Here is a 10,654-nt window from a genome sequence, read left to right on the forward strand (position 1 = left end):
AATAATTAAGAAACTTCAAATAATTTAAAAAAAAAACATGTCAAAATTGAGATTATTACAAGTTACCTAATAAATTTTACTATTTCTACTGCAAATTCAGTCATTTACAATCGAAAATTGTAGTTTTTGCTTTACCATAACAATTTAGTTTTCTCCGTGCTGCTTTACTCACCCTGCGGATGGATCCCTGTTGCACCCAGTTAACACCGAAGCTTGCTACTAATTTGAGAATGAATCAAGACAGGGTACACAGTAAAACTACAAAAATGTTATTTCAAAAAATATACTCTGTGGAAGAATTCTCACAGCTTTTATTGGATTTTGGTTGGACAATTTCCACTTTCTATTCCTTTCTCGATATACTTTATCAAATTTAATACCATTTTGCTAAAAATAGGGATGAAAGAAATTAGAAAGTTGGTTTTTGTTATTCATATTGTAAAAATGTTACAAGACGGAGATCTTTTAATCAAAACTTTTTAAGGAACGTTGAGAATTGTAACTGTATGTATCCCTATGACTTATTTATCTTACGTATTGTACTTGTGGGATAAGGTAGGTGTAATGAGAATAGAATAGACTTGAAAATATGTCTTTTTGACTATTTTAATTTAAGTGGATGTAATATATAATAATAATAATAAAGAACATATAATGTAGTCTCATATTATCATGTTTTTCTGTAGAAGTGGATGTGGAATTGCTGGCTGAACTTTAAGGCAGCGACTTAATTAGTGCGAGAATTCATGATCTTTTACTAAGTGCTTCATATATATTACGTGTAATTTACGCAAGTAACGACCATTTAGTGTAACATTCCGGCATGAACTGCAAATAAACGTAACGCTATCTCGTAGATATTAATTTATGTCATAATTTATGTCTTATTTCTTGCTAACTTGAAATGCATTTTAGCTCATATTCCGATTTACGTTCACGCCTATTTACGGACCGAATGTAGCTATGCAAGTGCAACCATATTACAAATCGTGATCTATTAACTGCTTTATGATCACTTCAGGTTTATAAATTTGTCATTCGGCAAAGTTGTATGAAAAATGCAATATTTATCTATATAAGTTCTTATTGCTTCAGCATCAGTATCGTAATAAGGTCGTGAGTCCGAAGACTGGTTGGACAAGCACCCCCATTCCTTCCTATCCTGAGCTAATCTTCGCATTTCTAAAACTAGGACATCGCACGAAGAAATTCGAAGTGGAAGCGGATCGCGATTTCGATCTTGTTGGATCTCATCAGCGCGTCGCAGTTTCGACAGAACACAGACCAACTCTATGAATTTATGAAATTTCATAAAACGCACTGTGTTAAGACAGCAGGTAGAGTTGGTCTGTGTTCTGTCAAAACTATCTGCGACGCGCTGATGAGATCGAGAAAGATCGAAATCGCGATCCCCTTCTGGCAGTTTCGACAGAATAATGCTGACCACTTCGTATTTCTTTGTTCGATTTTGGCCTATCACATAGTGGTGACCTACGTCGTGGATTCGGTTCAGCAATTGAATGTAATTGGACCTTGTTGAGCGTATTCCACTTAATGTAGCATTGTAGTACAGATGGCGTTTACCGCGCCATTTGTCGGATTTCATAGAACATCCCACATCCTTAACTATTTATGAACATTAATCTAATGTAGGTCTGTGCTAGTTTTAACTCCTGTTTCTGCTTCCAGTATATCTCTAACTATCCCTTGATGCCTGAGGTGTCCTACCAACCTATCTCGCCTATTTCTTATTGACTTTCATAGCGCCCTCTGTTCTCCTACTCTTTCTAATATTCCCTCATTTCTAACCTTCTCTTTCTACGGTATCCTCATCATTCGCCTGTAAGAACAATTTCGAATGCTTCTAACCTTTAACAATCTTTTTAAAATTTCTACGTTAACTGTTCGCTAGTATAGCAGTGATTTCTTTTTGTTAAAGATGACTTTACCCTGCTCTATGGTTTTAATTTTTCGCCTCCTATTTTTATATTCATCTTTCCCGGCTTTTTCTTCCTTTTCTGTTTTACTTTTGTTTGTGTTCATACAACATTATATTAAATTAATTATGATGCATTTTTATGATATGTCTGTTAGCAAACAAAATTCAACTTCAGTAGGGAATTGTAACTTTTAAGGACCAAGTACATAGTCGAGACAAAATTAAAGATTACATTTATGTTGTATATAGTCTTAGGCTGTGACGTGGTGTCCATTTTTGTCGTCATAGATTAGTGTCACACACACACATAAATACGAACGTCCGCTGCAACTGGCGATGCATTTCGTCGAATAGCTTTTAAAAGAACCGTAGTAGTTATAAACAAGCGTCCGTCATCGACAATTATAATGCATTAAATAAATTGCTATTTTCTGTTTAGTATGCTAATCGAGCTAATTGTACGATTATTTATAGATATTCGCGAGCTTGATAACAAAGCGGTCTTCCTCCAGCATTTCATCCTTCATTCTTGCTTTGTTAACCAATAGAAATTATCATACATACTTACAAATTACCTCCTTTTCCTTTGTCGGCAGTCTTAATTGTAAGCATTGCTATAATATAGGAACATAATTTTTTTTTTTTTGGAAAAGTGCCTGGTATGATAATGAAATATAAAACGTACAATAGTTTTGATAATTAAAAAGAAAATAATTTTCTTCTATTTTAATATAACAAACAGTATTTCTTCAGAAACTGTTTAATATAAAATTATTTCCATTAGGGATAATCGCAAATACAAAAGAGTAGAAGATACTGGTTATTATAAAAATTTTGTCAGTGAAACTAATGTGTAATTGCGTGGAAATCGTTCAGATTTTCACTAGGTAAAAAATAGATTATTGCATCGGGCGGAATTTAGTCCTGTATTTTTTCTGATTAAGAAAACAAATTTAATAGCAGGCTAAATTTAGATATTTTAATTAGCGTGTTAAAATAACGAACCAGTAATCATCACGGATGTGAAAACAAAATTACTTATTGTTTAGATAATGTTTGAAAAGTGATTAGGCAATTTTTATTTTTTCAAATTCGAACGCGAAGCGTCGTCTACATTATGCACTCGCTTATCACATGATGTTCGGCGAAGTGTTCCGTTCGTCGATTTTTACATTTGTGCCATCATGTAATTATCTATGACCATGCACTTTGACTGCAAACGCACACAATACCTGTTTTTTAACGTCGCGAATACACATAACATAAAGTACACAAGAATGCATGCAATGCAATCGCGAAACCTGTATTTGTTGCTAGTAAAAAAAAAAAAAAAACAAAATGTGGTAGGTATTTTCAGATGCATGTATAGAGGTACTAGGAAATTGCAGGTTGTTTTTTGTCGTTGTAGCTCTTCAACTAGAAGTATTTGCACGTCATTAATATTAAAATGTTATTACTGACAGGGCCGTATTTAGGAATGAAGGCTGTGATGGCCCCAGATACCAAAAGAAGGGGACGGCGAATAATGAAATGAATTTTTCCAAAATATTAATAATTTACGTACCCCTTCATAGCAGATATCAGTTTTTTATAATTTGCGATAAAATTACTCACTGTTTACAAACTGTTAATTGTAAATTTGGTAAGATTACTTTAGAAATGAATATAGAGGGGATCCCTCTGAGTAATGTTTTCAGATTCAATGGCTACTTTCTTCGGCAGGAGCGTCGAAGTCGGATTAATAAATTATAATTTTTTCTTTTAAATTAAGACTCGATTCTGATTAATTAGACCATGATGAATTCGAATATGATACTTATTTTAATATAATTTCAATGTTTCTTGCGAAGAGCATGACTGATTTCGATATTTTATCACATTTTGTAGTATTTGAAAAAATGGCCCGTCTCATAATTTACAATGAATTACTCATTTAATTGTTTTGATTTCCTAATTACGTGTCAAAGATCATCGGAAATACAATAATTTGATAAATATGTAGTCCTGACCAAGTTCATCAGGATAAAACTGAAGTTTCTAATTTTTTAGGTTAAGCATACACTTTAACAGTGACATTCCTTTTAATCGAAATCAAAAGAAATTTGTCTATTCGTCGTACTTTTTCTATATAAAAAGTACCCTATGTTCTTGTTTGAACCCCTGACAATGTATGTATAAAATTTTGTGATGATCGGTTGAGTATTTAATGCGTGAAATGGTAATAAATAAACGAACATTCGTATTTATAAAATTAGTTAGGATTCTACATGAGTTTATCGCAGCAGTGCATTGTTGGTAGAAGTTTCCATTTCTGATCAATTTCTCGGAAGTGTAATACATTATTTACAAAAAGTACTTGAACAATGAGCGTCTTTATTCTTAATACAGAGATACTGGAACGTACCTATAAACTTTTCTTTTTCCTTCTTCCTCGTTCAAGTTTAATTTTCGTCTTCTTGTTTGATTTTATAAATGTAACACATTTATACAGATGTTGATATTTGTTCAGATTGAAGAAGAGAATACGCATCTATGTGTATCTCTGTAAAAATGAAATGAAAGTTGCACTAAGAATTTCACACCTTTAAGTTTAAAGAAGGACTTTTCGCGTTTCTTATTGGCCGAGGAATACCTACATACGTATATACGTATGTAGGTATATACGTATGTAGGTGAACTAATATTGTGAGTTAACTGTTGTTAATTAAATAAGTTCGAGATTAATGATGAGTATCATTTATTGTTTTGAAATGATTTCTTGTTTTCGTCAACGATAAATTGATGTACATTCGATGTTGTCCTTTACATTTACTAGTGCTTATTTTTGCCAAGCACAATGGTCACTTTTTAATTAATTTTACTCAATATTCGTTTATACTCATCCACATTTCTTTTGTTGCAGGTGGAATTAGTTGCCGCGTTTGGCATTTATCATAACTGATTGTAAGGTAAGATTTTCCAGCAATACTTTTGTTACTGTAGTGTACTCATAAATTTCTAAATAGTAGGAATAGGTCCGCGCCCCTGTGACCCTATACAGAAGGCGTCGCTGTCCTTAATGCAGAAAAACTTGGTAAAATGTATGTTCAGGTCTTTGAGTTATTTATTTATTTTTTAACTTTAATTGCTTTTCTTTAAATAAACACTTGCTTTTTTGACATGATGCTACAGCTTCAAGAATATTTGTCCGTAAAGTGTGAGATTTGTTAATCAAAATTTATTTTTCTTTTAATAGGATTAGGTATAAATGAGATCAACTAGATCCCACTACAACTAATAGCAGGTATTTGTAAACCATTGCTAAAATATAGTAGTCTAAAATTTATATTTGATTTGGAGTATAGGTAGTTTTGGACAAAAGGCTTATTTTTTGGGATGGGTTAAAAAGTTATTTCTGACACGCCAGTTTTCATCTAGTTAGCGATAAAATTGTTAAAAATGTTAATGGTCCAGATCTGTACTATTTCGGGATGGTTCAAATAGGGCGTGTATGGTTTCAAATTTAGTAGATGTAGTAATAGTTTATTATAACTGAGTCATTAGCCGTTTAAATTGTGGCAACCTTTTAATCAGCGAAAACGAATTCTCACTAAAATAGCGACTAGTCTTAGGACTGACGAGTCTATAATGATGATTCCAAAAATGTATCATCCATTTCTAAAATTAATACTCGGTTTCCGGCCAAGTTTATCCAACTTTACAAATTAGCAAGAATCCAAGCATTTCGACTGTTTTTTTGTTTTGTATATGTAGGTATTCCGAATTTCAAAAGAACATTTTTCTCGGTAAGCATAGGCGACCAGCGACATTAATCGTAAGTTGCACAGTTTGTTCGCGACTGATTTCGGTCTGTCTCTGTCTCGTCGTCTTCGTGAACCTCCTCGATCTTCAAATGTGCGTGAACTTTCTAAACAAAGTCGCGCTGGAATTTGTGACTGCGGTTTACCTTCATCGTTGACGCCGCGTTTTGCCTCACTCGCTGTTACAGACGACGCCACCGTCGCCGCCGCCGCCGCGGCATCGCGCCGTTGATCAACATTATTTTTCAGAGAAAGTTCTGAATGAATATAGAGGTACCCGGCGAACTGTCAGCGTTGAATCGCTTCGTGAATGAATGCTTCACCTACTACCTATCTACCTACCTACCTACCTACCGACCGACCAGAGCCAACAACTATCTACCGTGTCCGTCTTCTGTTTTGCGCGAGTCCTCGCGGTGTGTCTCGCGCTCGGTTTATTCATTCCGCGTTCATCGAGATGCAAACAGCGCGATCCGCGACTCGCGACTCGTCAGTCCGCGAATGTCCGTCCGAGATATTCACAACAAACGAAGTGTAGTGACTTTGTACTTGCATAAATCCTTTGCCATGCCGTTTGCTCGAGGATCGGATCGGCTCGCCACCGTCTGCCAAAACGCATTTTCCTTTGCGGAAAAACAATAACGGGGATATGTACTGTGTCATCCTTTGTTCGAGTGGTCAACGTTGATTTTTTAACAGCAAGTTAGTCAGATAGTAATCTAGTCTTTGGTCGGCAAACTTTTTTGTGTCCATTTACCTATTAAGTCCGTCAGTCGTCCTGAAAATCTTTCACATTGCGGAAAATGTGATATTGCGCTCAACTCGTCGTCGGTTGGTTTCGTAATTTATGTGTTTTGTCTCGTTATTACTGATTTTAAACTGGTTAAAGTGCATGGATTTATGCCAAGTGCTATTATTAGTGTGCCGCTTTTAATTTTTGTCAAATAATGTAAGAAAACTGTGTGTGTGTGCGCGCTCGTATCACCTGTACAGTTCGGAAAAAGTAATGGACATTTGCGAGTAAGAATAAGCTTTTAAAACTGGTGCAAAATTCCAAAACTGTTATTAATTCTGTATTTTTAATGTATTAATTCCCTAATCCAGAACCTATACGTGATTTGTAAATAATTTCCAGCAACATTAAATTTCATGAAAAACTAGTAAAATGAACTTCATTTCAATTAACGGCGATGATTTTTTTTAAAAAATCGAAATGCTTTTGGATTGTAGCTGATGTTTCTGACATGAATTTTTTCACTAATACAAACTTTTTAGCACTTTTCTAAATTTTGAATAAGTATTAACATATAACAGACAGAACATTCTAAGACTGAAACTTTTACAACAGCAACGATTAGAATTTTAAGATCAATGGGAAATTCCCCTCGGGACAATATTGTTAAAATACTATTCGGTTAGGTCAGTAACCCTTTCATGAAACTAGACGCTCTAAATACGTATGTATGTTCCTAAAATGTTTGCGTTTATTTACTTAAAGTTGTTTAAACATTTACTCCACATAAAATGTGATTCTTTTTTTTTGTTACACTCACGTTTTGTTAGGTCAACAGATTGTTGTTGCGTAACAGTTATTTTTTTTTATGAATAAAGGCCTTACTACCAAGCGGAACTTGCGTTAGAATAATAATGACGTTGTATATTTATGATTTTATGGTCTTAGTATCAATTCGTGTGTAGAGGCGACATCTGTGTTCCGGTGGACGAATCAACGTTCTCGTGAAGTGTATATAGTCTCATGTATAGCTCTGTACTGCCGGTAATATATCGTTGTAGTAGATTTCGTAATGGTTCAGTTCAGTGCTGTGAAACTTTACTGACCTGCGCCGTGAGACTGATATATAAAGTTTCAACCAAAAGGTGGCGCTTCGATGTACAAAAGTTCGTAAACCTAAAACTCCTGACCTATATCCTTTTTTTTTAAAGAAACATTGTTCAAATAAATTAGGTGTTAGAATTAGTCAAATTAATAATAATTTTAATGCTTTGTATAATAAGCCCTAATTGCCCATTTTTTCTTACAAAGGGAAATTAAAATTTTAATTGAAAAAATTTGTCCAAAAAGTGGTAAAAGCAGAATGAAGTAATATATATAAAGGTGCGCGACCTTATCTGGTGGAGGTCTCACCCCCATAAAAAGTTGTCGTGGTTAGATGGGGGTGGGGGTAGGGGGGATCGAAAGAGGATGGTCACCTTAGTAAAACCCCATAAAAAATTTGCGGCGGTCTCACCCCCATAAAAGTTATCGGGGTTGAAAGTTGATTATTTTGACAATTTTCCTACACTATAATTCAAATAAAATTCAATAAAAAAATTATTTTCAAGCGGGTGGAGGTGGGGGATCGAAAGAGGGTGGTNAACGTATATTGCGTTTCAAATTAGGAATTATATTTCAGTAAATTCCTTTTTTCAAGTTAAAGAACTTCTGGAAGACTATAATTCCTTACTGAATCCTTGCAATTAAGGTATTCCGTTGTAAATGTGTCTGAAAATCTTCCCAAATTAGACAAAGGGGTAAGCATTCAATAAATTATATGAAGATAATTGGGGGGAGGGGGAGTCCAGGTGCGCGCTTATGGTCCTTTTACGTGGGGGGGGGGCGATCTTCAGCTCGGGAGGAGGCTCTGTTACAAAGTTTATCTTATAAATAGTTTCTTACCTGTGAAATTATGCTTAATCGATGGTAATATCAGGAAAAATCGCACTTTTGGAACAGGGATATGATAGACTGATAGAGGGTCATATACTAGCTTCAGGAAGAAAGTAAAAAGGGGGACTAGGCCACGCATTATTGTCCTATAATATGGAGGTAAGCAGAGATTAAAAATTGATGAATTATTGTGCAAAAGTAATTCGTACTCAATTCCGAAATCTCTAATTTAACAAAATATTTAAGGGATTTGAGGTCTTCTATATGTATACATATACGTAAATGAGTCGTGCTAATTAATGAGGTATGTTCACTCCTGCGTCTCTCTCGAATTATCTACGTGAACAGCTCATTTAGACACTGAAAACTAGTTTTGCTTGAAAGAACCGAGATAACAATACGAGAATTCAAGGAATGTAATTTACAACTCCTGGTCAAATATTTACCCCAAAGCTAAAATTAAATAGTAAAACTACGAAACAGGAAATTGTTTATAGAAGTTATGAGGGTCCACGTGCTATTTACAGTTATGTTATGTTATGAAAGAAGGGACGACGGTCGCTTCGTGAGTGTTACGTTTTTTAAATGCATACGCACGATAACAAACACTCCTTCGCAATACAACGGTAATTAACAAACATCGTTCTTTAAAACTTTTATACCACGAGAAGACCACACACGAAAGGGCAAAAGGCGGTTTATTAAGTCCTTCAAAAGATCAAACAATGTTGACGATTACAGGTGTTCTCGCAATACAATTAATTTTATTTTATACGTATGAAAATCATTACTCGATAGTTAGGTTTAGTAATTGAATATGATAAAAAGTTGTAGTTAAGATTCCCATGTGTAATAAATAGATTATTTAATATATTAAAAGCATTTCTGACGTATGAAAATTGTTGGGTGAGAAAATTCAAATTATTACTGAATCTGCCCCTGACTAAAGACGTTATTAGCCGCAGTATTTGGGATTAAATATGCAAAAATTAAAATTTTTGCTACCAGTTTGTACATCATAAACATCATCAAATCATAAATGAGATTGTGTACGCAGTGGCTGTATTTTATTCATCAAATTATAGTTGAAAAGTAGTTATTCAGTAATTTTGTTTGAATTAACGCATCTGCAGAATGCATCAAACATAATGAATCAGAATTTTATTGACATTTCTGCGTTTCATCTGGACATTATATGTATAAAATCTGCGATAAGTAAGACGTGAAATATTCTGTTAGCTTGTAATTTTGTTAACGAGTTCTTTAGGTCTTCAGACTCACTTTGTTGGTGGAATGTGGAATTGGTCGTATGTTCCACAACAAAAAGTTATTCTGAATTCTATAATACAATCAGAGGCAAAAATGACAAAAAGTTTTAACTCTGAAACTGAAAACATAAAGTTTTGAATTTTTTACATCACTTCCAGGTTGTAGAAGTTGATATTTTATTTTAATTAGTTCCTTTACGATAAACTTTGTTGAACTAGGACAAGTTATATAGTGTCCAAACATTCCTGGCGATTTTAAAATTTTGAAGAATTAGAATAAGGTCGACCACTGTGGTAAATGGCGAAGTTTTAAAGCCTATATACATAATGTAATGCCTACATAGTTTAGTGTGGCATTTTATTGCGTTCTAATGGGACAACAAATTTTTGTAGTATAATACATTCAACGCGTAGACACCAATCGACAACGACCATTTGACATAACAACTAATAAGTGTAAATTAATAGATAAGTTTCATGGAATTACAACAAAAAAAAAACAATAATATGTGGGAGTGTTTTGGGGGGTCATAGAAACGGATATACATAAAACGCTTCTGGTTTTGTTTTCGTTTCGGGTCTAAAAATTTATAAAAATTTTCACAGATTGAGACAGTTTGTGATATCTGTACCTCATTTCTAAATACAGTGTAAACTCTATATAACGACACTTAAGGGACCGAACATTTTTCGGCGTTATAAAGAGTGGTCGTTAAATACAGAGAAATAAAAGATATTATTTTACTATTCTATAATAATATGCATTTACCAATATAGTAGACATTTTGCACACGAACATTATTATTCATACATTGCGTATAGCCTGTTATCTTCGTCTGATGTTTTTTGCTGCTCCAATATTTTAATTGTATTTTGTTACGTATCTTACTCATATCTTGAGATACTGCTGGATCAATTTGATTATATAAAAAGTATTTTTTTAATAGTTTCGCTGCATCAAGTGCTTGTTTGATGCTTG

At 33.9% G+C, this 10,654-nt stretch overlaps 1 long non-coding RNA gene across 1 annotated transcript in view; it reads left to right on the forward strand.

Annotated features, from left to right (window-relative positions):
* LOC108741680 overlaps positions 1-6,375 on the forward strand; it is a 75,289-nt gene extending 68,914 nt beyond the window's left edge. The window contains exons 4-5 of the long non-coding RNA XR_003232447.1: positions 4,842-4,887; positions 4,945-6,375. This is a non-coding gene — a long non-coding RNA (uncharacterized LOC108741680). The remainder of the gene's footprint in view (positions 1-4,841; positions 4,888-4,944) is intronic.
* The last annotated feature ends 4,279 nt before the right edge of the window (positions 6,376-10,654 follow it).

The sequence above is a fragment of the Agrilus planipennis genome, unplaced genomic scaffold (assembly GCF_000699045.2).
Source record: "Agrilus planipennis isolate EAB-ADULT unplaced genomic scaffold, Apla_2.0 scaffold2, whole genome shotgun sequence".
Classification (NCBI taxonomy): domain Eukaryota; kingdom Metazoa; phylum Arthropoda; class Insecta; order Coleoptera; family Buprestidae; genus Agrilus; species Agrilus planipennis.